Here is a 25,821-nt window from a genome sequence, read left to right on the forward strand (position 1 = left end):
GGATGAACTTAAAATCAACTCAAGAAAATAGGTTTAGGTATTCAGAGAAGTACCCACATCTATTTGTTAAGTTTTCTAGGACTTCACAGCCCCTTTTAAAATCTTTAACTCGTAACCCACTTTCTGTATACAGTTTGAAAACAAGAAACTACCCAAGTGAGATATCCCTTCAGATCAGGGTTGAAAATGTATTAAACATAGAGATATCCAAGATCTCTGTTTTCAAATGTTAAAAGTGTTTTATATTAGCATATGGAAAGAAGATCCTTAGATATGGTCTATGTTTGTTTTTTTTTTTTTTTTAATACACGGGCAGGCACCGGGAATTGAACCTGGGTCCTCTGGCATTCCAGGCAAGCGTTCTTGCCTGCTGAGCCACCGTGGCCCACCCTTTTTCCTTTTTTTATTATTTTTTATTTTTATTTATTTTTATTATTTTTTTATGGTCTATGTTTTAATAAGGTTTTATTTCCCTTTTTTTTGATAATATTTTCAATTTCTTCTGAAAGCTTTTCTTTACAGCCATTTGGCTCTATTGCTTCTAACTTCTTTCAGTACTCCAGTGGTAAATCATTCTCTTCTGCACCCGTGCGAATGACCTTCTTATACTGTGATGGGGGAGCACTCACATAATTCTTCATCTGATAACTTTGAGAGGTTATTTCTTTTCCTTCTTGAGTGTGAACATTAACTTCTATTGGGTCATATGTTCCATTACAACTCCTTCTTGCTCATCCAGAGAACATAAATTGCTTTTGTTCTTTTTCCATACTATTCCCCACACTTCATCTCCAGGACTCTGAAAAATGGTAGCTATTCCTCCAGGCCAAGTATGACTTATTTTGCCTTGGGAATTGCCAAAGTCAAGCTTAAAATCCTGCAGGTGGTCCATGCTGCAGAAGGTGGCCGAGGGCTTTCAGAAGTGGATCCTCTCTGACTGCAAGTGTAGGCGAAATAGAGGAAACTCTCCTCATCGTTTCCCCCGCAGTTCCTGCTGCCCTGACTTCACCCTGTCCCACCGGACGCTGGTACAGCCTAAGGCTCTGGAGCATGGGTGAGGAATGGACAAGGAGGGCTGCTCAGGGAACGCCAAGTCCTGCCCACTGGCCCTCTGTTCCTTTTTTTAAATATCCTGTTTCCATGGGCCACTTTTGTAATCACTCCCTTACATATTCTTACAAGTTTCCCTCCATTCTACTTGCCTGGCAAAACCCCAAACCTAGTTAAATTGCCAATTCTCTGCCTTCTCTGTGGTAGATGAAGTAAAACACATAACCATACTGACTGGTTTATTTAAAAATTCATTTCCCCAAATCTCAGAGAGACCTTGTGCTGTCTGACAAACCTTAGTCAATACGTTGTCCCACTCTGAGATACAACTATCTTGCATCTTCTCCTCTCTCCTCAAAATTATCACAACCCCTCCCCTTCCTTATTTTTGCTCATGACTTAGCTGCTTATTTCCTTAAGAAAATAGATGCAATCAGAAGAGAACTTCCACATGCTCCCCTTGCTACATCTTACATCCCTTCTGCACCTGCACTCACATATTATACATTTGTGCACATATATGTCATGCTTCTAGCCATGTCCTCTCTCCTGGTACAGTAGATAGATAGTCTAAAACCAACATCTCTACATGTGCTGTGGATCCTGTTTCCCCTCATCTTCTCAATACCTTCACTTGAAATTGTTCCCTTTCCACTGCGTCATTGCTTTCCCGTTTTCTATTGGATCATTCTCACTTAAATGTAGACATGCTCTAATAACTTCTGTCTTAAAATACAGGAAACCTTCTATTGACCTAACATTGTCCTCCAGCTATTGCCCCATTTCTTAGATCCCCTTTGTAAAAAATGCTTCATCATAGTTTTTATCCATGGTGACCCAGTTTTCTATCTTCAATCTACTCCAATTCCACCACCTCCCCACCACAACCCCATGACATTGTTAACGTCAAGGTCATCCTTGACCTCCACATTGGTCAAATCTAGCAGCCCTCGTATTCCATCCAGAGGAGTATTTAACATAGCTGATATCTCCCTCCTTTTTTTTTTTTCATTCTCCAAATGTTTTTGTTTTCTTTTCTTAGAGGAGTTGTGGGTTTACAGAACAATCATGCATAAAACACAAGATTCCCAGAGATCACCCTATTATTAACACCTTGCTTTGGTGTGGTATATTTGTTACAATTAATGAAAGCACATTTTTATGATTGTGTTATTAACTATAGGCCATAGTTTAACTTAGGGCTTACTTTTTGTGTTGTACAGTTGCATGGATTTTTAAAAAAAAAATTTTTTTCTAGAAACACAAAGGCAACCTAAAATTTTCCTTTTTAATCACATTCAAATATACAATTTAGGGCTGTTAATTATATTAGCGATGTTGTGACTCCATTACCAAAATTTTTTCATTGGCCCAAATAGAAACCCTGTTTCAGTCTTAACTCCTTATTCCCTGTTCTATCCTGTCCCCTGGTAACTTATGTTCTAGATTTTGACTCCATGAATTTTCTTATTCTAATTATTTCATATCAGTGAGGCCGTACAATATTTGTCTTTTTGTGTCTGGCTTATTTCACCCATTATGATGTCTTCAAGGTTCATCCATGTTGTCTCATGTATAAGAGATCCATTCTCTTTTACAGCTGAATAATATTCCATTATAGGTCTCTATCACACACCCTTTAGAACATGTGACAGATCATATCCCTCCTCTGCCCAAAACCCTCTGATGGCCTTCATTGTCTAAAGGGCTCTGCAGGATCTTGCTCCCAGCTCTTTCTTTCAGCTCCAGCCACAAAGACTTTCTTGCTGATTTAAAAAAATTTTCTTGTTTAGTTCTCATGCCATTTCTTCACCAGTGTGGCATCCTTTCTCCCTGTCATTCTTTTAAAAATATTTTTATTGACAAATCTTCACACATATACAGTCCATACACGGTGTACAATCAGTCAGTGGCTCACAATATCATCACATAGTTTTGTATTCATCTCCATGATCATTTTTAGAACATTTACATCACTCCAGAGAAAGGAAGAAAAAAAAAAAGAAAAAAAATCATACATCACGTATCCCATACCCCTTACCCTCATTGACCACTAGTATTTCAATCTACCTAATTTATTTGAACCCTTATCCCCCTATTATTTATTTATTTATTATCCATATTTTTTACTCATCTGTCTATACCCTGGATAAAAGGAATATCAGTCACAAGGTTTTCACAACCACAAAGTCACATTGTAAAAGCTATATTGTTATACAGTTGTCTTCAAGAAAAAAAGGCTACTGGTAATATAACTTATGTAGACAGCTTAATTGAACACCATAAGTACATGGAACCTTGAGTAGGACATGAGATTTTGTTGGTTTGTCCAGAGTGATGCCCCAATGAATCCCAGAGTGATTTGATCAGCGAGTGGAAAAGTATTTGCAAACTCCCCTTAGGGGAATGATGAGAATGGGGAAAATTCAACTTCCCCAAGTTGAATTCTTGATATTCTCACAAGCAGTGTGGACAACCAAAGTTATAGGCTGAGCCCCCAGTATTGAGGTTTGTTCATATGAAACTTAACCCCACAAAGGATAGGTCAAGCCTACTTAAAATTAGGCCTAAGAGTCACCCCCAAGAGAACCTCTTTTGTGCTCAGATGTGGCCTCTCTCTCTAGCCAACACAACAAGCAAACTCGCCACCATCCTCCCTCTGTCTATGTGGAACATGACTCCCAGGGGTGTGGACCTTCCTAGCAACGTGGGACAGAGATCTTGGAATGAATGGAGACTCAGCATCAAGGGATTGAGAAAAACCCTAGAATGAGCTGAGACTCAGCATCAAGGGATTGAGAAAACCTTCTCGACCAAAGGGGGAAGAGTGAAATGAGACAAAGTGTCAATGGCTGAGAGATTCCAAACAGAGTCCAGAGGTTATCCTGGAGGTTATTCTTATGCATTAAGTAGATATCACCTTGTTATTCAAGATAATGGACAGGCTGGAGGGAACTGTCTGAAACTGTAGAGCTGTGTTCCAGTAGCCAAGTTTCTTGAAAATGATTGTATAATGATATAGCTTTCACAATGTGACTGTGTGATTGTGAAAACCTTGTGTCTGATGCTCCTTTTATCTACCTTGTCAACAGATGAGTAGAACATATGGAACAAAAATAAATAATAGGGGGAACAAATGTTAAAATAAATTTAGTTTGAAATGCTAGTGATCAATGAAAGGGAGGGGTAAGGGATATGGTATGTATATATTTTTTTTCTGTTTTCTTTTTATTTCTTTTTCTGAATTGATGCAAATGTTCTAAGGAATCATGATGATGAATATGCAACTATGTGATGATATTGTGAATTACTGAATATATATGTAGAATGGAATGATCAAAATAGGAATGTTTGCATTTGGCATTTTTTGGTATTTAAAAAAGTAAAATAAAAAAATTATAAAAAAAAAGAAAAAAGAAAAAAGGCTACTGGAACACAGCTACAGTTTCAGGTACTTTCCCCCAGCTACTTCAGTATGCCATAAACTAAAAAGGAATATCTATATAATACATAAGAATAATTTCCAGGATAGCTTTTTGACTCTGTTTGAAACCTCTCAGTCACAGAGACTTTATTTTGTCTCATTTCTCTCTTCCTCCTTTTGCTCAAGAAGGCTTTCTCATTCCCATGATACCAGGTCCTGGTGAATCCCAGGAGTTCTGTCCCACATTGCCAGGGAGATTTACACCCCTGGGAGTCATGTCCCATGTAGGGGGAAGGGCAGTGAATTCACCTGCCAAGTTGGCTTAGAGAGAAGAGTCCACATCTGAGCAACAAAAGAAGTCCTCTGGGAGGTGACTCTTAGGCATAATTGTAAGTAGGCTTAGCCTATCCTTTGCAGGAATAAATTTCATAGGGGCAAACTCCAAGATCAAGGGTTCAGCTTGTTGATTTGGTTGTCCCCACCGCTTGCGAGAATATCAGGAATTTTCCAAATAAGGAAGTTGAATATTTCTTCCTTTCTCCCCATTCCTCCAAGGGGACTTTGCAAATGCTTCTTTATTCACTGACCAAATACTCTGGAATGTATTGGGAGTATCACACTAAACTGGACAAACCAACAAGTTCTCACACTCTATTCAGAATTCCATGTACTTATGGTGTTCAAATAAACTGACTATACAAGTTAAATTAGTTAATGTGCTACCCAAAATATAAATTTTGCATCAAATTGAATATCTCTCCCTTTGGTCTCACACAGAAGTTGACGTTTAAAATATGCACAATACCATCCTTTACCCTGTATTCTGATCTACCTTAGTCCTATCCAGATTAGCTTCATTCATATCTCTAGTAGAAGTCTGATCCCTTTTTCAACTTTTAAACAGTTCCTGTATGGGGTACTGCTGACTTTCATAGCTTCAGAGCTCTAACTCTGATTCTCAGGTGCCACATAAATACCTGAAGTTTCTGGGAACAACTAGGTTATATACAAACAGCTCAGTAGCTCAGAATTTAGAAGTAACAGTTATAACTCCTAAATATATGTGACTTGCTGATTTTTGAACAGCCTCAGGATTTTGTCCTTACTGTTCCCTCCAAAATATTACTGTATTTAGGTTTCTGCCCAGATATTTCCTTATCAAAGAGACTTTCCTGATGATACTATTTAAAAAGTTCTCTCTCACTCTCTCATCCCCTTATCCTGCTTTCTATTTCAGAATAATAAATATCACTGTCTGACATATTAAATAGGTATTTATTTGTTATTTTCTTTCTCTCTGTTAAGCTTCACAAAAGCTGGGACTTGTCTTTTTTGCTTGCTAAATAATCCATCACATCTAGAGAGATGCTCATAAAGTAGTTGATATTTGTAGGATCAAGGCAGAGCCTGTATTTAACTTAAATGGCAATCCATTACCATGTCATCTTTCTAAAAATTATGAAATAGTAGGCCCATGCAGTCTAGTGAATAATATAATGAACACCCACATACTCACCACCCAGTTAAAGGAATAAAATGCTACTCTGTCAGGTTAAGCTAGCTTATGCTGCTATAACAAACAGTCCCCAAGTCCAAGTGGCCTAAAACAAATAAAACGTTTTATCCCTCACTCATACTACATGTCCATACAAGGAGTGGCAGAGGCTTAATCCAGGATTAAGCTGGACAGCATTGTTGTCAGTCATTGTGGCAGAGGGAAAGAGAAATGATGAATTGCACACTTGCTCTTAAAGCTTTCCACCTGCAAGTGAAACTTCTGTTTATGTTTCCTTGGTAGAAGCAAATCGCATAAACAGGCACACCTCAGAGATATTGTGGGTTTGGTCCCAGACTACTGCAACAAAGCGAGTCATTCAGAGTTTTTGATTTCCCAATGCATATAAAACTTATGTTTACACTATACTGTAGTCTATTAAGTGTGCCTTAGCATAATGTAAAAAATCAATATTAAAATGTGACACAGAGACACAAGGAGAGCACATGCTGATGGAAAAATGATGCTGATAGACTTTCACAATGCAAGATTGCCACAAACCATCAGTTTGTAAAAAATGCAATGTCTGGGAAGCACAATAAAGCTAAATGCAATAAAACGAGGTATACTTGCACTTGTCTTAGTTTTCCAGGACTTTTGTAACAAATACCATAGATCAATTGGCTTAAATAACAGGAATTTGTTGTCTCACAGTTCTGGAGGCTGAAATTCCTAAATCAAGGTGTTGGCAGGCCATACTTTCTCTGAAGACTGTGATGTTCTGTGGTGGCTTGCCAGTGATCCATAACTCAATCTCTACATCTGTCACATGGCCATTTCTCTCTCCGTCTGTCTCCTACCTCACTGTGTACAAATTTCCACTCTTTCTAAGGGCTCTAGTCATATTGAATTTAGGTCCATCCTGATTCAATTTGGCTTTATGTTAATGAATAACATCCTCAAAGATCCTATCTACAAATGAGTTCATATCCACACGGCTGGGAGTCAGGACTTGAACATGTCTTTGTGGGGGATGTGATTCAATCCATAACACTTGTCTAACTCAAGAGGATGGGCTTTTTCCATGAGCTTGGAAGAAGGGAAACCTGAATAATTGTGAACAGTCCTATGACTGTCACAGTTACAAATTGAGTTAAAGTTTTCTGGGTACCTTTACCTCGTCCCATTTCTTTTACTGTTCACTAGAAAACATCACTATTGTTAGTTTGGTGATTTTGTATTGAGGTTTTAATTAATTTTCATTTCCCTGATTATTAGTGAGATTGAACCTGTTTTTTGTGCTGATTGGCAATTTGAATTTCCTTCTCTGTGAATTGCCTGTTTATATTCTTGGTCCAATTTTTAAATTGTTATAATATTTGTCTTTTTTGTATTGATTTACAGGCATTCTTTAGGCATTTAGTATATTATACTTTGTTGGTTATATGAGTTGTACAAATCTTCTAGTGCGTGGCCTGTATTGTACCTTATTAATGGAATATTTTCAATCACGTACGTTCTTAAACATTTTGATGTTTACTTCTCAATTTTTTAAAATGGTTTGCACTTTTTTGCATCTTGTCTAAGAAATCCTGAGAAAATAAAAAATTTTCAAGGTTTTGCTTCTCGTATTTAGTTTTCTTTTCCATTTGAAGTTGAAAGTTGTAAATGTGTGGATTAAGACTTTATTTTTTCCAATATGGATAGCAAGCAGTTCCATCATACATTAATTCATAGTGTTCTTTCTGTTATATATCAAGTTTCCATTTAGCAAACATTTTAAGACTTTTTATTTTATTCCATAAGTCTGCATGTCTACTCCTGGACAAGTGAAAACACTGTCTTAATGTTTCATAATTGAGTACTATTCTGATAGAATGAATATTATCTTTCCTCCTACTTCTGTTCTTCAGGATTGTTTTGGTTATTTTTGGGCCATTGTTCTTTATTACAAATTTTAGAATAGTCTTGTCAAGTTCCATGAAAAACCTCATTGGAATTTTGATTTGTTTATTCAACAACAGTTATATGTCACTTATTATGTGCCAGGTACTTTTCTAAATGCTCTATAATTATTTACTCAGCTAAATGTATATCCTTATTTGGAGAGAACTGACTTTTTTTTTGCTGTTGAATTTTCTCCTTCATGAACATGGTAATTATCTGGACTTCTTTAATAACTTCTAATAAAATTTAAAAATTTTTTCCTTAATAGTCTTATTGCCTTTGGCTAGATTTATTCCTCAATACCTTGTGAATTTTCATTGCCACTTGTAGAAGATATCTTTTGAAAAATTGCAATTTTCTAATTGTACATTGCTGATATAAAAGAATTCAATAGATTTTTGTTGTTAACCATAAATACAGCAACTTCGCTTAACTCTCTTTTTAATGCTGATTCTTTGCAGGTTCTCTTTGTTTTCTTATGTTGAAAATTATAGCCTTTCTGGTTAGGACTCCTGATTGAACAAAAGTAGTGATAGTTGGTATCCTCATTTCATCTTTGACTTTAAAAAGAACGCTTAACCATTTTTTTAACCACTAAGAAGAATGCTTGTTACAAGTGTCTGAGATCCTCTTTATCTACATATTTTAATACATGTGTATACTTGTCAAAGGACCACTACAATAAGGATACATAATAGTTCCATCACCCCCTGAAATTTCCTTGGGCTGTATCTTTATTGTCAAACCCTCCCTCACGACTACACCCTGGCATCCACTGATCTGTTCTCTGTCACTAATTTTTTTCTTTTCAAGAATGTTATATAAACGGAATCATACAATATGTAACATTCTGAGATAGGCTTCTTTCATTCAGCATGATGCCTATGAAATATAGTCAAAATGTTGTATACATAGCTATCATTTGTATGGATTGTATGGATGTACCACAGCTTGTTTATCCATTCAGCCACTGAAAGACATTTGGGTTGTTTCCAGCTTTTGGCAATTATGCATGTAGTTGCCCTCAATATTTGTACATGGGTTTTAGTGGGAACATAATTTTTCATCTATTGAAGGTAAATACCTATTTAAGTGTATGTTTAACTTCATATGAAACTGCCAGACTCTTTTCCAGAGTGGTTGTACCATTTTGCATTCTCATTAGTAATGTTTGAGGGCTCCAGTTGATCTGCATCCTTGTCAGCATTTAGAATTGTCAGAATTTTTTTTAGCCATCCTATGTATTCTAACAGATGTGTAGTGGTATCTCATAGTGACTTTAATTTGCATTTCTCTAATGGCTAATGACTTTGAACATGTTTTTCTTTTTGCTTACTTAATATTCTCCTACATATCTAAGTCTTTTGCCCATTTTTAATTGGGTTTTTTATTTTCTTTCTATTGAGTTTTGAGAGTTCTCTTTGTTTTCTGAATGCAGGTCTTTTGTCAGATATGTCATTTGCAAATATTTTCTAAGTTTGTAACTTGTCTTTTCATTCTCTTAACAGTGTCTTTTGCAGGGCCAACATTTTTAGTTTTGGTGAAGTCTAATTTATCAATTTTTTTTTACTTTATGAATTATACTCTCAGTGTCCTATCTAAGAACACCAGGTCCTATCTAAGAACACTCATTTACTTAGCTCTGCTTCTAAAAACTTGATAGGTTTTACATTTTCTATTTATATCTATGATCTATTTTGAGTTAACTTGTGTTTAACATCTGAGGTAAGGGTTGAGGTTCATTTTTTTTTTTTTTTTTTTTGCCTATGGATGTCCAATTGTTCCAACACCACTTGTAGAGAAGATTTATACTTTTAACATTGAACCACTTTGGAAATATTGTTAAAATTAAAGTGCCATATTTGTGTGGGTCTCTTTCTGAACTCTCTATTTTGTTCCGTTGAGTTGTGTGTATATCCCTTCATTTATACCAAATTGTCTTGATTACTGTAGTTTAACTCTTAAAATTAGTGTGATTCCTCCAACTTTATTCTTCTTCAAAATTGTCTTGTTTACACTAGTTCCTTTGCCTTTCCATATGCATTTCAGAATCAGTTTGTAAATATCTACCAAAATTTTTGCTGATATTTAAAAAGTTTTACTTTGAAATAATTTCAAGGTTATTAGTACAGGATTGTTACAAACATAATACAAAAATAATACAGAGAACTCCAAAATATCCCCTACTGAGATACCCAGATTTATCATATTTTAACATTTGTTGTATCATTTACTTGTATCTATCTATCTGTCTATCTACCTATCGATCAATCTATTTATTCTCATCTGTCATCTGTTTTCTAAACATTTGAGAGTAGTTTGCACACATTATGCTCCTTTATCATTTAATACTTCCATGTATGTATATTTCCTAAGAACAAAGATATTCACTTATATAACCACATTAAATACAACTATCAAGTTCAAGAAATTTAAATTTGATATAAAAGCGCACAATCTAAATACCAATTTTTTCAGTTGTTCCAATAATATCCTTTTGGGTATTTTCTCCTCTGTTATTAGATACAGTCTAGGATTATGTCTTGCATTTAATTGTCATTAGTCTTGCTCTCTTTTTTAAAACATTGTGGTAACATATATGCAATATAAATTTTCTCGTCTCAGACACTCCTAAGCATACAATTCAGTGGCATCAGTCACATTCACAATAATTAATCACATTGACAATGTGGTGCTACCATCACCACCATCCATTACTGAAACTTTCCATAACCCTAAACAGAGATGCTGCACCTAACATAAGTTAACCCCCCATTCTCTGTCGCTGGTAATTTGTACTCTACTTTGTATCTTTATGAATTTGCATATTCTAGTTATTTCATTTAATGGAATCATACAGTACCTGTCTTTTGTATCTGGCTTATTTCACTTGATGTCTTCAAAGTTCAGTGTTGTAGCATACATCAGAACATCACTCCATTTTACATCTAAATAATATTCCATTGTATATATAAACCACATTTTATTTATCTCGTCTGTTAGACACATTGGTTGCTTCTATCTTTTGACAATTGTGACTAATGCTGCTGTGAACAATGTTGTGCAAATATCTATTCAAGTCCCTGCTTTCAATTCTTTTGGGTATATACCTAGAAGTAGGTCATGTGTTAATTCTATATTAACTTTTTGAGAAACTGCCAAACTGTTTTCCACAGTGGCTGTACTATTTTACATTTCCACCAACAATGAACGAATGTTTCTGTTCAAATAAAAATGAATGTTTTTATTTCTCCACATCCTTTCTAACACTTATTTCAGTTTTTTTGAGTAGTAGTTATTCAAGTGGGTGTGAGGTGAATCTCAGTGTGGTTTTGATTTACATTTCCCTAATAGCTAATGATATTGAGCATATTTTCATGTACCTATTGGTCATTTGTATATCTTTGGAGAAGTATTTTTCTTAAGTCCATTGCTCATTGGATTGTTTGTATTTTTGTTATTGAGTTGTAGGAGTTCTTTACATATTCTGGATATTAAACCCTTATCAGATATATGGTTTGCAACTAATATCTCTGATTCTGTAACTTTTCACTTTCTTGATAATGTCCTTGGATGCACAAAAGTTTTAAATTTTGATGGAGTACAATTTATCTATGGTTTCTTTTGTTGCTTGTGTTTTGGATGTTAAATCTAAGAATCCATTACCTAGTACAAGGTCCTGAAGATATTTCCCTATGTTTTCCTTTAAGAGTTTTATAAGAGTTTTAGCTTTTATTTTTAAGTCATCAATCCATTTTGAGTTAATTTTTGTATATGGAATGAAATAGGGCTCCACTTCATTCTTTTGCATGTGGATTTGTAGTTTTCCTAGCACCATTTGTTGAAAATTCTGCTAGAATTTTGGCTGGAATTATGTTAAAAATAGATAAATTTATGGAAAATTAATGTCTTTAGAATGCTGAGTTTGCAATCCATGAACACAGTATGTCTCTCTATTTATATCTTCTTTAGCTTCTACATTTGCACTTTTCAGCATCTATGTGTAAATCCTGTACGTGTTTCATTAGGTATATACCTAAGTATTTGCGTTTTGGGGTGATTGTAGATGGTATTGTTTTTGAAATTTCAGTTTCCAGTTGTTCATTGTTAGTATGAAGATAAAGGATTGTTTTTTTCATGTTGATCTTGGAACATATGACCTTGCTAAATTCACTTTTTAGTTCCAGAAGTTTTTTGGTGGATTCCTTTGGATTTTCTACATAAAAATTGTTTCATCTATGAATAGAGGCAGTTTTATTTTTTCGCTTTTAATCTATATGTCTTTTATTTCCTTATCACCTTATCCTTCTGGCTAGAACTTACAGCACTGTGTAGAGTAAAAGTGGTGTGAGTGGACATGCTTATCTTGTTCCCTATTTTAGGGGAAAAATATTCTGTTTTTCACTCTAAGTATGATGTTAACTGTGGTTTTTATTTTTCTTATTGATAAGCTTCATCTTCTAGATTCCCTCTATTCCTAGTTTGCTAAATTTTTTTTATCATGAATGGATATTGAATTTTGTCAACTTTTTGTGTATCAATTGGTAGGATTGAATGATTTTCTTCTTTAGACTGTTAATATGGTAGAATATATCAATTGACTTTCTAATATTCAACCATCCTTGCATCTCAAGGATACATTCCACTTTTTTTTATGTTAGTATATCCAACTAGCTAATATTTTGCTGAGGTATTTGCATCTATGTTCATGAGAGATATTAGTCTGGGGTTTTGTTTGTTAATTTTTGTTTTTATCTTGTACTGTTTTTGTCTGGTTTGGGTATTAAAGTAAAGCTGGTCTCATAGAATGAGTTGGAAGTCTTTCTTTCTGTTCTGTTTCTTGGAAAAGATTGTGTAGAGTTAATGTTATTTCTTCTTTAAGTGTTTCTTAGAATTTGCCAGTGAAGCTATCTGGACCGGTAGTATTTTCAGAAGTTTTGCTAAAGCTGATGAAATGCAATATACCTGGAATGGGTTGGCTTTTACAATGGGGATTTATTAGCTTACACATTTACAGGTCTAAGGCCTTGAAAATGTTCAACTCAAGGCATCAACATGGTGATTTCAGGACTCTAAAGATGGGCTGCCACCTCAGGATACCTCTGTCACATGGGAAGGCACATGGTGGTATCTGCTGGTCCTTATCTCTGGGTTTTATTGCTTTCAGTTTTTGGTTTCATTGGCTTCCTCTTTCAGCTCCTGAGGGTCCTCTCTTAGCTTCTCTAGGGATTTTCTCTATGAGAATCTCTTAATTTCATCTCTTATAAAGGACTTCAGTATGAGGATTACGACTCACCCTGAATAAGGTGGGTCACATCTTAATTGAAATAACCTAATCAAAAGGTCCCCACACAATAAGTCTACACCCACAGGAATAGATCAAAAGAACATGTTTTTTTTTCTGGGGTACATAATAGCTTCAAACCATCACAGAAGATTTTAAATTACAAATTAAATTTCTTTAATAGTAATAGGACTGTTCAAGTTATCTATTTCATGTTGGGTGAATTGTAGTTTGAAGTTCCTGAGGAGTTGGCCCATTTCATCTAAATTGTCAATTTTATGTGCATGGAGTTGCTTATAATAGTTTCAAATTATCTTTTTAATGTCTGCAGGGTCTGTAGTTATATCAACTCTTTTATTCCTGATTTTGGTAATTTGTGTCTTCTGTCTTTCTTCCTTTGTGATCTCTAAAATGTCATCTTGTTAATGCAGATGAGCCAGGAAGGTCAGGTTGAGTGATTCTGGGTGGACCAGTGTCCAGAAAGTCTCTACTGTTTTAGAAGTCTTTAAGGCCACCATATTTTGAGCCTAACTTGGGTGTACTTGGGCTCATTGTCCAGAAGCAAAGCTTGGCCTAGGAAGGTTCAGAAGGGGCTATTAATGAGGCAGAGCAGAAGGAGCAGGACTCTTCAGGCAGCCTCGGAGAGGCAAATCATTTTAATTGGCATCATCCGCAGAACAGCAAATTAAGTGTTCGGATTTCCTCCCCATGTTCTTTCTCCCTCGGCTCCTGTCACCCTGGCTGGAGCCTAGACAGAGCCTAGTTGCTGCTTGGGGGCCATCACCATGGTTTTGTACAGAGCCTGGGTCCTCCCTTCAAGGTGCTTGCTGATTGCCTTCAGAGCCACCTGGGAGAGCTCAGGTGCTTCCACTTAGCAACAGCTTCCCTCCCAGGACCTGGCAGGCCTGAAGAGGAATGTTCATCTATTCTGCAGAGGCTTCTGAGCTGTGGCCCTTTCAATTCTCCTCTTCCCTCTAATACCTTTTGTCTTCACAGTTGGACTTCAGAAATTTGTCATGGGAGGGGTGCTATCCCTCAGGGACCCTTCACTCACTGCCTTGGCCCACCATTCCCTGCCTTATGCTGCAATAAAGAACTGTATTAGGCCCAAGAGTCTTCAGGTAATAGGGAAAGGAGAATAACAGTCATTAATTACTTTACTCATTGATTAATTGGTTGTGTCAAATACTGATTTATTCATGGAACAATATTGAGCATCTGCCTGATGCCAGGACCTGAAGGTGCAAAGATACAAACACAATTCTTGCCCTAAGGAGCTTGTGGTGTAGTGGGAAAGTTCCAGATATAGAGAAGTGCTCTGATGTGTGTCAACCCAGCATGGAAGGAGTTGGTATGATACAGTGAGGGGTGGGCACCAAAGTGGGTACTGGGGGAGCAGTATGAGAAACAGCAGGTGTTCATTTGGCTTCTAGTTTGTATATAATAAAGAGAACTGGCAAATATTTTCTGTGAAGGTCCAAAGAGTAATTAATTTAGTCTTTGCAGGCCATACGGTCTCCATCACAACTGTTCAACTCGGCCGCTTTAGCACAAAAGCAGCCACAGACAGTATGTAATAAATGGGCATGGCTGTTTTCCAACAAAAATAGACAGTGGTTGGACTTGGCTCATGGATTAGAGTTTGTTGACCCTGGTATACAGCAACAGTAATACCCAGTGCTTTCTATTTGTGATGAAAAATGAAGCCCTGACTTGATATCCTGATACAGTGTAAATGCCTCCCCCACTTCTATTTTCCTGCCTACCTGCTCCTCATTTCCCACCCCCATTTTTATATTTAAACTGGCACAAGAACTCCTTGTTCCCATCAAATTATGGGAACACTAATTTATTTGATCTATCAGCATGACTGAAAAATAGGCCATCACAGAAACACAGGTTTGGGGCAATCTGCCCAGCTCACAAGGATTCTGCTTTCTCTGGTAGCTGAACCACCCTCTCCCCACTTCTTCATGCTCATAGGAGTGGGTTGGGGCTGCCCTTTGGCTAAAGTTGATTGGTTCGGGTGGGTACCTGACCCTGCTTTGCTAATCAGATTTTCTAGGTGCTGAATTTAGAATTGCGACTGAGAGAATCTGATTCTTCATGAGTCTGGACCAGTAGTGCATACCTTTGGGAGCTCTGGGCAGCTGCATTCCCCTCTGGATACTAGGGAAGCTGCAAAAAAGTGAAAGTGATACAAGAGGGAAGCAGGAGCATGGATGGTTTCCACCTTCTCTGGATTCCGGATAGCCTTGCAATTCCTACTTCATCTCCTTCCTATAGTTCGCCTGTGTTGCCTTCCCTGGGCTCCTTGATAAAGCCCTGATTCCTCTCAAAACATCATTCATTTTATTTTGTTTAAGTTGCTTGGGCCAAGTTTCTGTTACTTGCAAGCAAAGAATCCTGCCTAAGATACTGATAATACTTTGCCATTGCATATAATCATACAGTTCTAAAAGCACTTTTAAGAGACGTATTTCATTTAATTCTTACTTATTCTATCTGTAAAACTCATAGCATTATTTCCATTTTATAGCTGAGCAGACCTGTTCCTGGTTACCCAGTTATCAGGTGGCAATGCCAGGTCTGGGTCCTAAGCCTTTCACCCAGGCCTCCTTGGTGCTCCTGCTGTACTCTGCCCACACAAGGGTCTGGGAAGAGTGGCAGGATGATGGGAATGAAGTTAGACTCCTGGAAGTCGAGGTGTTTGGCCAGCTTGGCTCAGGATGAGGAACATGGTGGTCATAATAATAGCAATTGTAGTCACGTATTTTCTGAATCCAATTAACCAGTGTCCCGGGGAAGAAGGCGGGTTAGTGAGCTTTCCTCTTCTTTCCTAGGCTAGGACTCCAATGGGAGGGGACTGGACATGAGTGATTAGCCAGATTCTCACTGTGCTCTTAGGAACTCTAGGATTCAATGAGGGTCAATGAGGGTCTCCTAGAGCACGGCTTTGAAGGAGCAGGTATCATGCTTTGGAGAAATCCGGGCTTCCCCATCCCTGATGTAGCTAGAAAGCTTTGAAAAAGTGGTTCTGTTGCAAAAGAAAGCTGAGACCACCAGCCTAGACAACTGCTTCAGGTAAGTGGGATGCAAGTCCCAGCTGTGCCACACTCAGCTGTGTAATGTTGGGCATCTCACTTCCCTGTCTGGGCCCTAGTTTCCTCTGTTGCAAAGGGAAGAGTTTGAGGTAAATTATTGATTACCAAGATCTTTTCCAGCTATGATGGTCTTTGACTTCATCTCTGCCAACTGAACAGTGAAGCACTTGATCTGGAAGTGCTTGGAGTTATCCCAAGTAAGGTATAGAGTCAGAAGAAGCAAGGGCTTTGGAGTCAAACAGACACAGGATCAAGTCCCTACTTTCCAGCAAGGTGCTCTTGTACACCTGTTGCTGACCCATATGTGCCCTTGTGAAAATTAGAGAAAGGTGCCCCTTCTGAAGTCACTTTCTGCTGGAAAATAGTCATGACAAATATATAAATCTGTGGTGACTATGATGTGACTTGTGCTCCGTAGAGTTGTGCAGTATGCAACCTGCCCAACTGTACGTGACAGGTTCTGTGTCCTTGGGCAAGTTTTTTATCCTCTTTGGACCTCCATTTACTTATCTGGAAAAAGAGGATGTCCTGAGGACAGAGATAGGTAAAGAAAGCCTAAAGCCGTCACAGTGGGGTTACTGTGGAGATGTGAATCTTCCTTCCCTCTTTCGAGCTGCACTCTTCCTGTGATGTGGTGGAATTCAGGGCCCAGAGCACCTCCTCCTTCCGGGACAGCAGCAGGTGGTATGTGGCCCACTCTGCCTTTGTGACTTACAGCTGAGAAACATGTCTTGCCAGCCTGCTTCGGCTTCTGCCATTCTCTCGGGATTTCATTCCTACCTGCCTTGGAATGCTGCCTTTGCTCACCGTGTGGGAGGGAACGGTGAGCCCCCAGGGCAGGGCCTGGTCACCTAGGGATGCAGAGTGGCGTCAGTGTTGCGAGGCAGAGAGGAGGCTCCAGAGAGCAGAGGCCAGGAAGGAAAAGCAGCACAGGCTGTGAGGAGTTCTTGTCTGTTACCCTGGGAGCCCTCAGCAGGGTGGGGAGGCACCACTTGGGCTGCTCATGCCTAACCCTGCTCTACCCAGCAGACAGGACAGGAGCAAGATCCACCTACTTGAGCCAGGATGGGGGACTTGGCCCCTGGTTGAGGAGCCATTGAGCCTCCTGCACAGAGGTGTTGGAATGAGGACAGCTCTCAAGTTACTTCATCCTGCATTTGAATTTCAGGTTGCCACTTACTAGCTGGGTGCCCTTGGAAAAATTCTTTATTCTGAGCTTCAGTTTCTTTATTTATAAGATGAGAATAATTATTCCCATCTCTAAAGAGTAAAGACTATTTAGAATGGTATTCATGGACTGTCAGAATCCAACCCTTACCTCCTTTTCCAACGTTACTCCTGGTGCCTTGCACCCCAGCCATCTGAGATGCCCACCCATTTTCTGAAGACATGGTGTCCCAGGCACTCTTCCTGCCTTACCTCACATTGTTCCTTCTGTGTGAGATACAATGTCTGCCTCTCCTAGGCCTTGTGAAATCCTCCTTGTTCTTCAAAGCCCTGCTTTATGAAGCTTCTCTAGTCCTTTCTTGTATCAGCTATCTATTGCCAAGCAATAAATTACCCTGAAACTTAGCAGCTTAAAACAGCATTAAACATTTATCATTTCACAAAATTTCTGAGGGTAAGGAATCCAGGAGTGCCCTAGCTGGTTAGTTCTGGCTCAGGGTCTCTCATGAGATTGCAGTAGGATGTCAGCTGGGGCTGGAGGCATCTGAAGGCTGCCTGTGGCTGGAGGAGCTGCTTCCAAGGTGGTTTCCTCCCATACCTGGTGAGTTGATGCTGGCTTTCAGTTCTTCACCATGTGGGTCTCTCATCAGGGCCATGTGAGTGTCTTCACTTGGCGTAGTTGCCTGGGGCCCTCAACTTGGCAAGTGATCCAAAAGAGAGCAAGGTGGGTATGGCAGTGTCTTTTATGACCAAGCCTTGGAAGTCAGACACAGCATCACTTTTGCACTGTTCCTTTGGTCTCACAGGATGGTCCTGATCCAGTTGGGAGGGGGTACCAGGAGGTGAGGCTCAATGGGGGCCACTTTAGGGATGGTCTCATATTTCCCCAATGGAATTAAGTTTGCTGGTCTTCCAAAGCCTTCATTTATTATGGTGTCTGTGTCCCTGCCAAGCGCCAGCCCTGTGCAAGGTACTAGCAATACAGGCATGAACAAGACAGGCAAGGTGCCTGTCTCATGAAGCCCACAGTCTAGCTGGAGGGCCAGATGTTAAATAATGAATAGATTACAGTTTTCATAAGTGCTGTGAAGGAAAGGAAGCAAGTACAGGGAGAACACATAATGAAGGGACCTTGTGTAGTCTGGGTGAGGGATGGAGGTCTGCTGTTCCCAAGGACATTTGTTCCTGCGTACCCCCACTAATGACCTCTACTCCCCACCTCCACCAAACAGTGAACCCCTGCAGAGCAGAGCTCTCCGCTTCCTGGAGTTCAGTGTCTCCACCGCCTAGCCCAGAGCTGGCTGCACAATTGGGAGCGGAGTGATTCCATGTTCTGCCTCCAGCAGAGACCTTTCCTCAGATAGTGTGTCCTGGAAGGGGAAGAAGCAAATATGGAGGAGGTGGAATGCAACTGAGGATGAATAGAGTGAAATTGCCACTCTTCTGTGCCTATGCTGCTTCTTAATGGCCTCTACCCCCATATGGCTATATTATGCAAGAGCATTAAAAGAGAGGCCCTGGGACTGAAGTTCTAACTTGGAAGCTGTGGTCTAAAGGAGCTTTAAGTGGTATCCATTGTGATATGTTGGATTTCTCTGGCTTTGGCTCTTCTAAAAGTGATAATCATTACAAGTGATAGTCATCTACTAGCTATTTTGGCAGCCAATGAGAGTTCTTAAGGAAGGACTATGATAATCTCTCTCACAGTAGCCCCTACTTACTGTGTGATAATTATGTGTTAGGCACTGCAGTGCATTATGTCCAACACATCACTTACTACCTCAGGGCCTTTGCATGTGCTACTCCCACTGCTTGCTGTATTTTTTTACTGGGTATCCCTGGTATCAGTCTCTCCCCCACTTCATGTGGGTCTCTGCTCAAAGCTTACCCCATCAAAGGCCCCATCTGACCACCCCCTCTAAAATTGCAGTGCGAGCCCACTTCTTCTTCTTACCTGGCTTTATTTCTCTTCATTGTATTACTCACATCTGCTGTTAAACTATTCAAAATACAAACCTGAAGATAAATAAAGGGGTCACAATGCCTTTGCAATTCTCTAATCTAGCTGAGATATAAAATTTTACAATTCAGTAGGAAGTCTTGTTGATGGTTCATAGTTCCTAGGGTGTTTTCTTAGAACAGCGTTGTGAGGTGGGCAGGCCAGGTATTGGTAAAGCCATTTTATAGAAGCAGCAGCTAATGCCTTGAGAGGCTGAGTGAGAGAGTCACGGCTATATAAGTAGAGACTGGACTCAAAGTGCGGTCCTGCGAGTCTAAAGCCGGGACTCTATCTCTATATTATACTATATGTGTTAAATCACAAAGAAGTTACAATTGCATAGAGTCCACAATTATATGGTTAAAAGTAACTTTCAGAACATAGCTTTGTGGGTAGTTCGGTGGTTAGCATGCCTGCCTTCCATACAAAAGACCCAGATTCGATTCCCAGACCATGTACCCCCCCCAAAACACAAAAAAACACAGTTTTGCTAGCACCCAGTTGCTCAAAATGCATAGAAAAACCAGTTTTGTTGGTTGTACATGTTTTTGGCTTTTCAAATGAGATTCATTTCTGTTGGACTTGGTGCAAAGGTGAGCTCAGGGAAGTAGTCCCCCTTGAAGACTCAAAGACAGTGTGTTCTTCAAAGTCACATTGTGAGCTTAAATTTAGTTTCCTCAGAGCTCTATTCTGATTTCCAACCTAAAATATGCACCCCTATGATATTACTCTCTAAGACTGCCCTGGACTTTTCTGTCGTGGCACTTATCACAATCTCAACTGTTAGACTCTGTACTCATTGCAGACGAAGCTTGTAAGAGAGAAAAATGAAAACTGGTGTGTGGAGGGCGGGTGTGGGTGAGGACAGAGGATGGCTGGGCCACGTTGTGAGAGACCTTGGGGAGTGCACAGGCAATATTATAGGACAGGCTGAGTGGGAGAATTGAAAACTCAAAGGCCTGCAGGAGCCAGGAAGTCGACATGGACATAGCAGTAGGTGGGTAAATATTTGTGGGGGCAGGGGGTGGGGAGAGTTTTGTGCCAGGCACTATTCTAAGTTTTGGGGATACAAAGGAGAATAATATTGCTGGGGGCTGCCTTCAGGCAGCTTAAATACTCTCAAATGGGGTGTTTGTGGTGGAGAAATGTGTAACTGGTTCCAGAGACTGAAGGGTACTTGAGCAGGGGGTGGGCAGGTAGGGCAGGTCTCTCTCTCTCTCTCTCTGGGGACCTCTCTCTCTCTCTGGGGACGTACCGTTTGGTTGAAACCTGAACAGTAAGAAGGAGGCAGCTGTGCAAAGAACAAGATCTGTGAGGGGCAGGGGTGTAGTGGTTGAGGCCAAGGCCCTTGGAGCTAGTTGCCTAGATTTGAAACCGGCTCTGCCATTTACCAGCTGTGTGATTCTAGGCAGGTCACCTAACCTCTCTGTGCTTCACTTAACTATCTGAAACATGGGGACAGCAATGGCATTACACCCCAGGGCCATTATGAAGATTGCAGGAATCAGCATATTTAAAATGCCTGGACTGGGCCTGGTATGGGGCAGTGTCAGTAAGCGTAGCTGCTACCACAGTCATTATTGCCAGTGGCAGAGCCTTCCAAGCAGGATAGACAAGCAAAAGGCCCTAGCATGGCAACAAACTTGGCAAGTTGGAGGTATAGAGAGATGTCCAGGGTAGTCAGAGCCCAGACAGCTAGTGGAGGAGAAGAGGCATTGAGGTCAGGGCAGGGCAGAATTGTAGGCAGCAATTTGAATGCAGCGAGGAGCATGGGAGGGTTTTTTAATTAAAAGAAATAGTTTTTTTTTTTTAATTAAAAAAAATTACAGGAAAGAAACACAAACATTCCCAATATGTGATCATTCCATTCTACATATATAATCAGTAATTCACAGTATCATCACATAGCTGCAGATTCATCATCATGATTATTTCTTAGAACATTTGCATCAATTCAGAGAAAGAAACAAAAAGACAACAGAAAAATAAAACGAAAACAGGAAAAAAAAACCATACACACCATACCCCTTACTCCTCCCTTTCATTGATCAGCATTTCAAACTAAATTTATTTTAACATTTGTTCCCCCTATTATTTATTTTTATTCCATGTGTTCTACTCATCTGTTGACAAGGTAGATAAAAGGAGCATCAGACACAAGGTTTTCACAATCACACAGTCACACTGTGAAAGCTACACCATTATGCAATCATCATCAAGAAACATGGCTACTGGAACACAGCTCTACAGATTCAGGCAGTTCCCGCCAGCCTCTCCATTTCCTCTTGGATAACAAGCTGATACCTACTTAATGCATAAGAATAACCTCCAGGATAACCTCTCAACTCTGTTTGGAATCTCTCAGCCATTGACATTTCACTCTTCCTCCTTTTGGTCGAGAGGATTTTCTCAATCCCTTGATGCTGCATCTGAGTTCATTCTCGGATTTCTGTCCCATGTTGCCAGGAAGGTCCACACCCCTGGGAGTCATTTCCCACGTAGACAGGGGAAGGGTGGTGAGTTTGCTTGTTATGTTGGCTGGAGAGAGAGGCCACATCTGAGCAACAAAAGAGGTTCTCTTGGGGGCGACTCTTAGGCCTAATTTTAAGTAGGCTTGACCTATCCTTTGTGGGGTTAAGTTTCATATGAACAAACCCCAAGACTGGGGGCTCAGCCTATAGCTTTAGTTGTCCATGCTGCTTGTGAGAATATCAAGAGTTCAGCTTGGGGAGGTTGAATTTTCCCCCATTCCCACCCCTCCCCAAAAGGGACTTTGCAAATACTTTTCTGCTAACTGATCAAATCACTCTGGGATTCATTGGGGCATCACTCTGGACAAACCAACAAAATCTCATGTCTTACCCAAGGTTCCATGTACTGATGTTGTTCAACCAAGGTATCTACATAAGTTATATTAGGAAATGCACTAGTCAAAATATAAACTTTACACCCAATAAACATTTTTTGCTTTAGTCTCACACATAAATTGAAATTTTAAAATATTAATTACCATCTATTTTCAGCACCCTGCAGTAATGACATTCCTTTGTTCTTCCTCATGCAAAAACATTTTTTTAATTGGTACATTTAGTCACTGTCATTGTACACTCTAGGCAATCCTAGATTATACCATCTCAATCTTTGTCATCTGTCTTTCTTTCTGATTTCATTTGTGCCCCCAGACCTCTTCCTTCTATCATTCTCACATTCAGCTTCATTCAGTGTTTTAACATAATTGTATTAAAGTTAGGTAGTATTGTGCTGCCCATTTCTGAGTTTTTATATTCAGTCCTGTTGCACAATCTGTATCCCTTCAGCTCCCATTACCCAATATCTTACCCTGTTTCTATGTCCTGATGGTCTCTGTTGCCAACGAAATTCTCCAGGTTTATTCACTAATGTCAGTTCATATCAGTGAGACCATATAGTATTTGTCCTTTTGTTTCTGGCTAATCTCACTCAGTATTATGTCCTTAAGGTCCATCCATGTTGTTACATACTTCTTAACTGTATTCTGTCTTACAGCTGCATAATATTCCATCATATGTATATACCACAGTTTGTTTAGCCACCTGTCCATTGATGGACATTTTGGCTGTTTCCATCTCTTGGTAATTGTAAATAATGCTGCTATAAACATTGGTGTGCAAATGTCCGTTTGTGTTCTTGCCCTCATGTCCTTTGAGTAGAGACAGCATATAGATGGGTCCCATTCCCTAATCCATTCTGCCAGCCCATGTCCCCCGATTGGGAAACTTAATCCATCAACATCAGTGCTCTTACTGCCTGGGCAGTACCCTCCCCTACCATTTTGCCTTTTGGCTTTTATATGTCCTAATTTTCCTTCTTTTTACCTTTACTCATGGTCTTCCTTTCTACACTCTTCTCCACACCTCTCTCTTCTACCTTCATATCTGTCTCTAGTGCTCCCTTTAGTATTTCTTGCAGAGCTGGTCTCTTGGTCACAGATTCTCTCAGTGATTTTTTGTCTGAAAATGTTTTAATTTCTCCCTCATTTTTTTTTTTTTTTTAAAGAGAGAGGGAGGAAAGGAAGGAAAGACAGAGAAGGAAGGAAGGGAGGAAGAAAGGGAAACATTTTTAAACATTTTCTTGCTTTATTATATTTTGTTTGTCCGTTTGTTTTTCACATGGGCTGGGGCCGGGAATCGAACCGGGGTCCTCCGGCACGGCAGGCAAGCACTCTTGCCCGCTGAGCCACCGCGGCCCGCCCTTCTCCCTCATTTTTGAAGGACAATTTTGCTGGATATAGAATTCTTGGTTGGCAGTTTTTCTCTTTTAATAATTTAAATATATCATCCCACTGTTTTCTTGCCTCCATGGTTTCTGTTGAGAAATCTATGCATAGTCTTACTGGGTTTCCCTTGTATGTGATGCTTTTCTCTTGCTGCTTTCAAGATTCTTTCTCTTTGACCTCTGACATTCTGATTAATAAGTGTCTTGGAGTACATCTATTTGGATCTATTCTCTTTGGGGTATGCTGCACTTCTTGGATCTGAAATTTTAAGTCCTTCATAAGAGTTGGGAAATTTTCAGTGATAATTTCTTCCATTAGTTTTTTTCCTCCTTTTCCCTTTTCTTCTCCTTCTGGGACACCCACAACACGTATATTTGTGCACTTCATATTGTCCTTCAATTCCCTGAGTCCCTGCTCATATTTTTCCATTTTTTTCCCCTGTATTTTCTTTTTCTTGTTGGATTTCAGATGTTCCATCCTCCAGTTTATTAATCCTACGTTCTGCCTCCCGAAATCTACCATTGTAGGTTTCCATTGTTTTTTCCATCTCTTCTACCGTGCCTTTCATTCCCATAAGTTCTGTGATTTGCTTTTTCAGACTTTCAATTTCTTCTTTTTGTTCATTCCTTGATTTCTTTATATCCTCCCTCAATTCATTGATTTGGTTTTTGATGAGGTTTTCCATGCCTGTTCGTATATTCTGAATTAAATGTTTCAGCTCCTGTATCTCATTTGGATTGTTGGTTTGTTCCTTTGACTGGGCCATATCTTCAATTTTTCTAGTGTGATTTATTATTTTTTGCTGGCGTCTAGGCATTTAATTGCCTTAATTAATTTATTCTGGAGATTGCTTTCACTTCTTTTACTTAATTTGTTGTCTCTTTGTTCTTTGACATTCAGTTCAACTTTTTCTGGACCTCTAGCTTAGATTTTGTTTAACACAGGAGAATTTTTCAGTTCTTGATTTTTTGTTTCTTGCCCTGCTTGTATGGTGCCTTTGTTCCCCCACCCTTAGGATGGTCTACTTAGGTATTATAGACCGCAACCAGATTTTCCCAGACCAAACTGGCCTCCTATCAGGAGGAGAGAGTCACCTGCATCAGTTTTCCCTGAGGGTGAGACCCAGCAGGTTGACAGACTTTCCTGTGAAGTCTCTGGACTCTGTTTTTCTTATCCTGCCCAATATGTGGCGCTTGTCTGCCTGTAGGTCCCACTAGCATAAGATGATGCGGTACCTTTAACTTTGGCTGGGGGCATGGTGGAGACAGAGGAGAGGTTGTAGACTGGTTTTACTGGCTTCAAATTACCAAGCCCTGGTGTCTGAATTCCTTGAGAGAGGGATTCCACCTGAGTTGGGTTTCACCCCTCCCCTGGGGAAGGCATAGGTTCCAGACAGGCCCTCAAAACGAATTTGTTTCTGCCTATGCCTGGGGCAATTGCAAAACCTCTGTTTGCTTCTCTTTTTTTCCTTTTTCCATCAGCCCTACCCCCTTGATGCTGGGGCAAAAATGAGCAACCTCTGCTTTGATGAGGTTCACCTGAGCTGGGGGCCTATGTTTAGTAGTCAGAATTTGTTCATTAATTCCACAATTGGTGTTTGGTTTGGCTCAGCCCCTGCTGCTGGTTAAGTCTCTTTCCTGTCCCCTCTGGGAAGCAATTGTGGGGGAGGGGTGCTGGCTGCCACGGCTTGGGGAACTCATGATTCTGGGCGGGGCTCGCAGCCGGTCTAGCTCATCCAGACTGGAGTATGCTGTGTGTTCGGTCACTGACATGGCCCCAGGAGCTGTTCTGTACTGTTTCTTGTTATTTGCTAGTTGTTCCTGAGGACGAACTAAAACGCACACATTGCCAAGCCGCCATCTTGGCCGAGAAGTCCAAGGGAAATAGTTTTTTAATTGGAGGGCTTTAAGCAAGGAAGTGATGTGGTCTGATCTTCTGGCTGCTCTGTGGAGAAGGAGCAAGAGTAGGGGCAGGAAGACCCCAGGAGGATTGTGCTGCCTAAGGGAGTGGCCCTGGACACTTGGGGCCTGTTTTAGGGAGGAGTAAGGAGTGGTTGGAATTAGAGCATGTGTAGAAGTAAAGGTTGTAGGGTTTAC

At 39.7% G+C, this 25,821-nt stretch overlaps 1 protein-coding gene and 1 pseudogene across 4 annotated transcripts in view; one reads left to right on the forward strand and one right to left on the reverse strand.

The window, feature by feature from the left end:
• PDE1C (phosphodiesterase 1C) overlaps positions 1–25,821 on the forward strand; it is a 708,660-nt gene that overhangs the window by 199,068 nt on the left and 483,771 nt on the right. The gene's annotated exons all lie outside the window — the stretch shown is intronic.
• Positions 441–17,695, reverse strand: LOC143678733 (gamma-glutamylcyclotransferase pseudogene; annotated as a pseudogene).

The sequence above is a fragment of the Tamandua tetradactyla genome, chromosome 1 (assembly GCF_023851605.1).
Source record: "Tamandua tetradactyla isolate mTamTet1 chromosome 1, mTamTet1.pri, whole genome shotgun sequence".
NCBI lineage: Eukaryota > Metazoa > Chordata > Mammalia > Pilosa > Myrmecophagidae > Tamandua > Tamandua tetradactyla.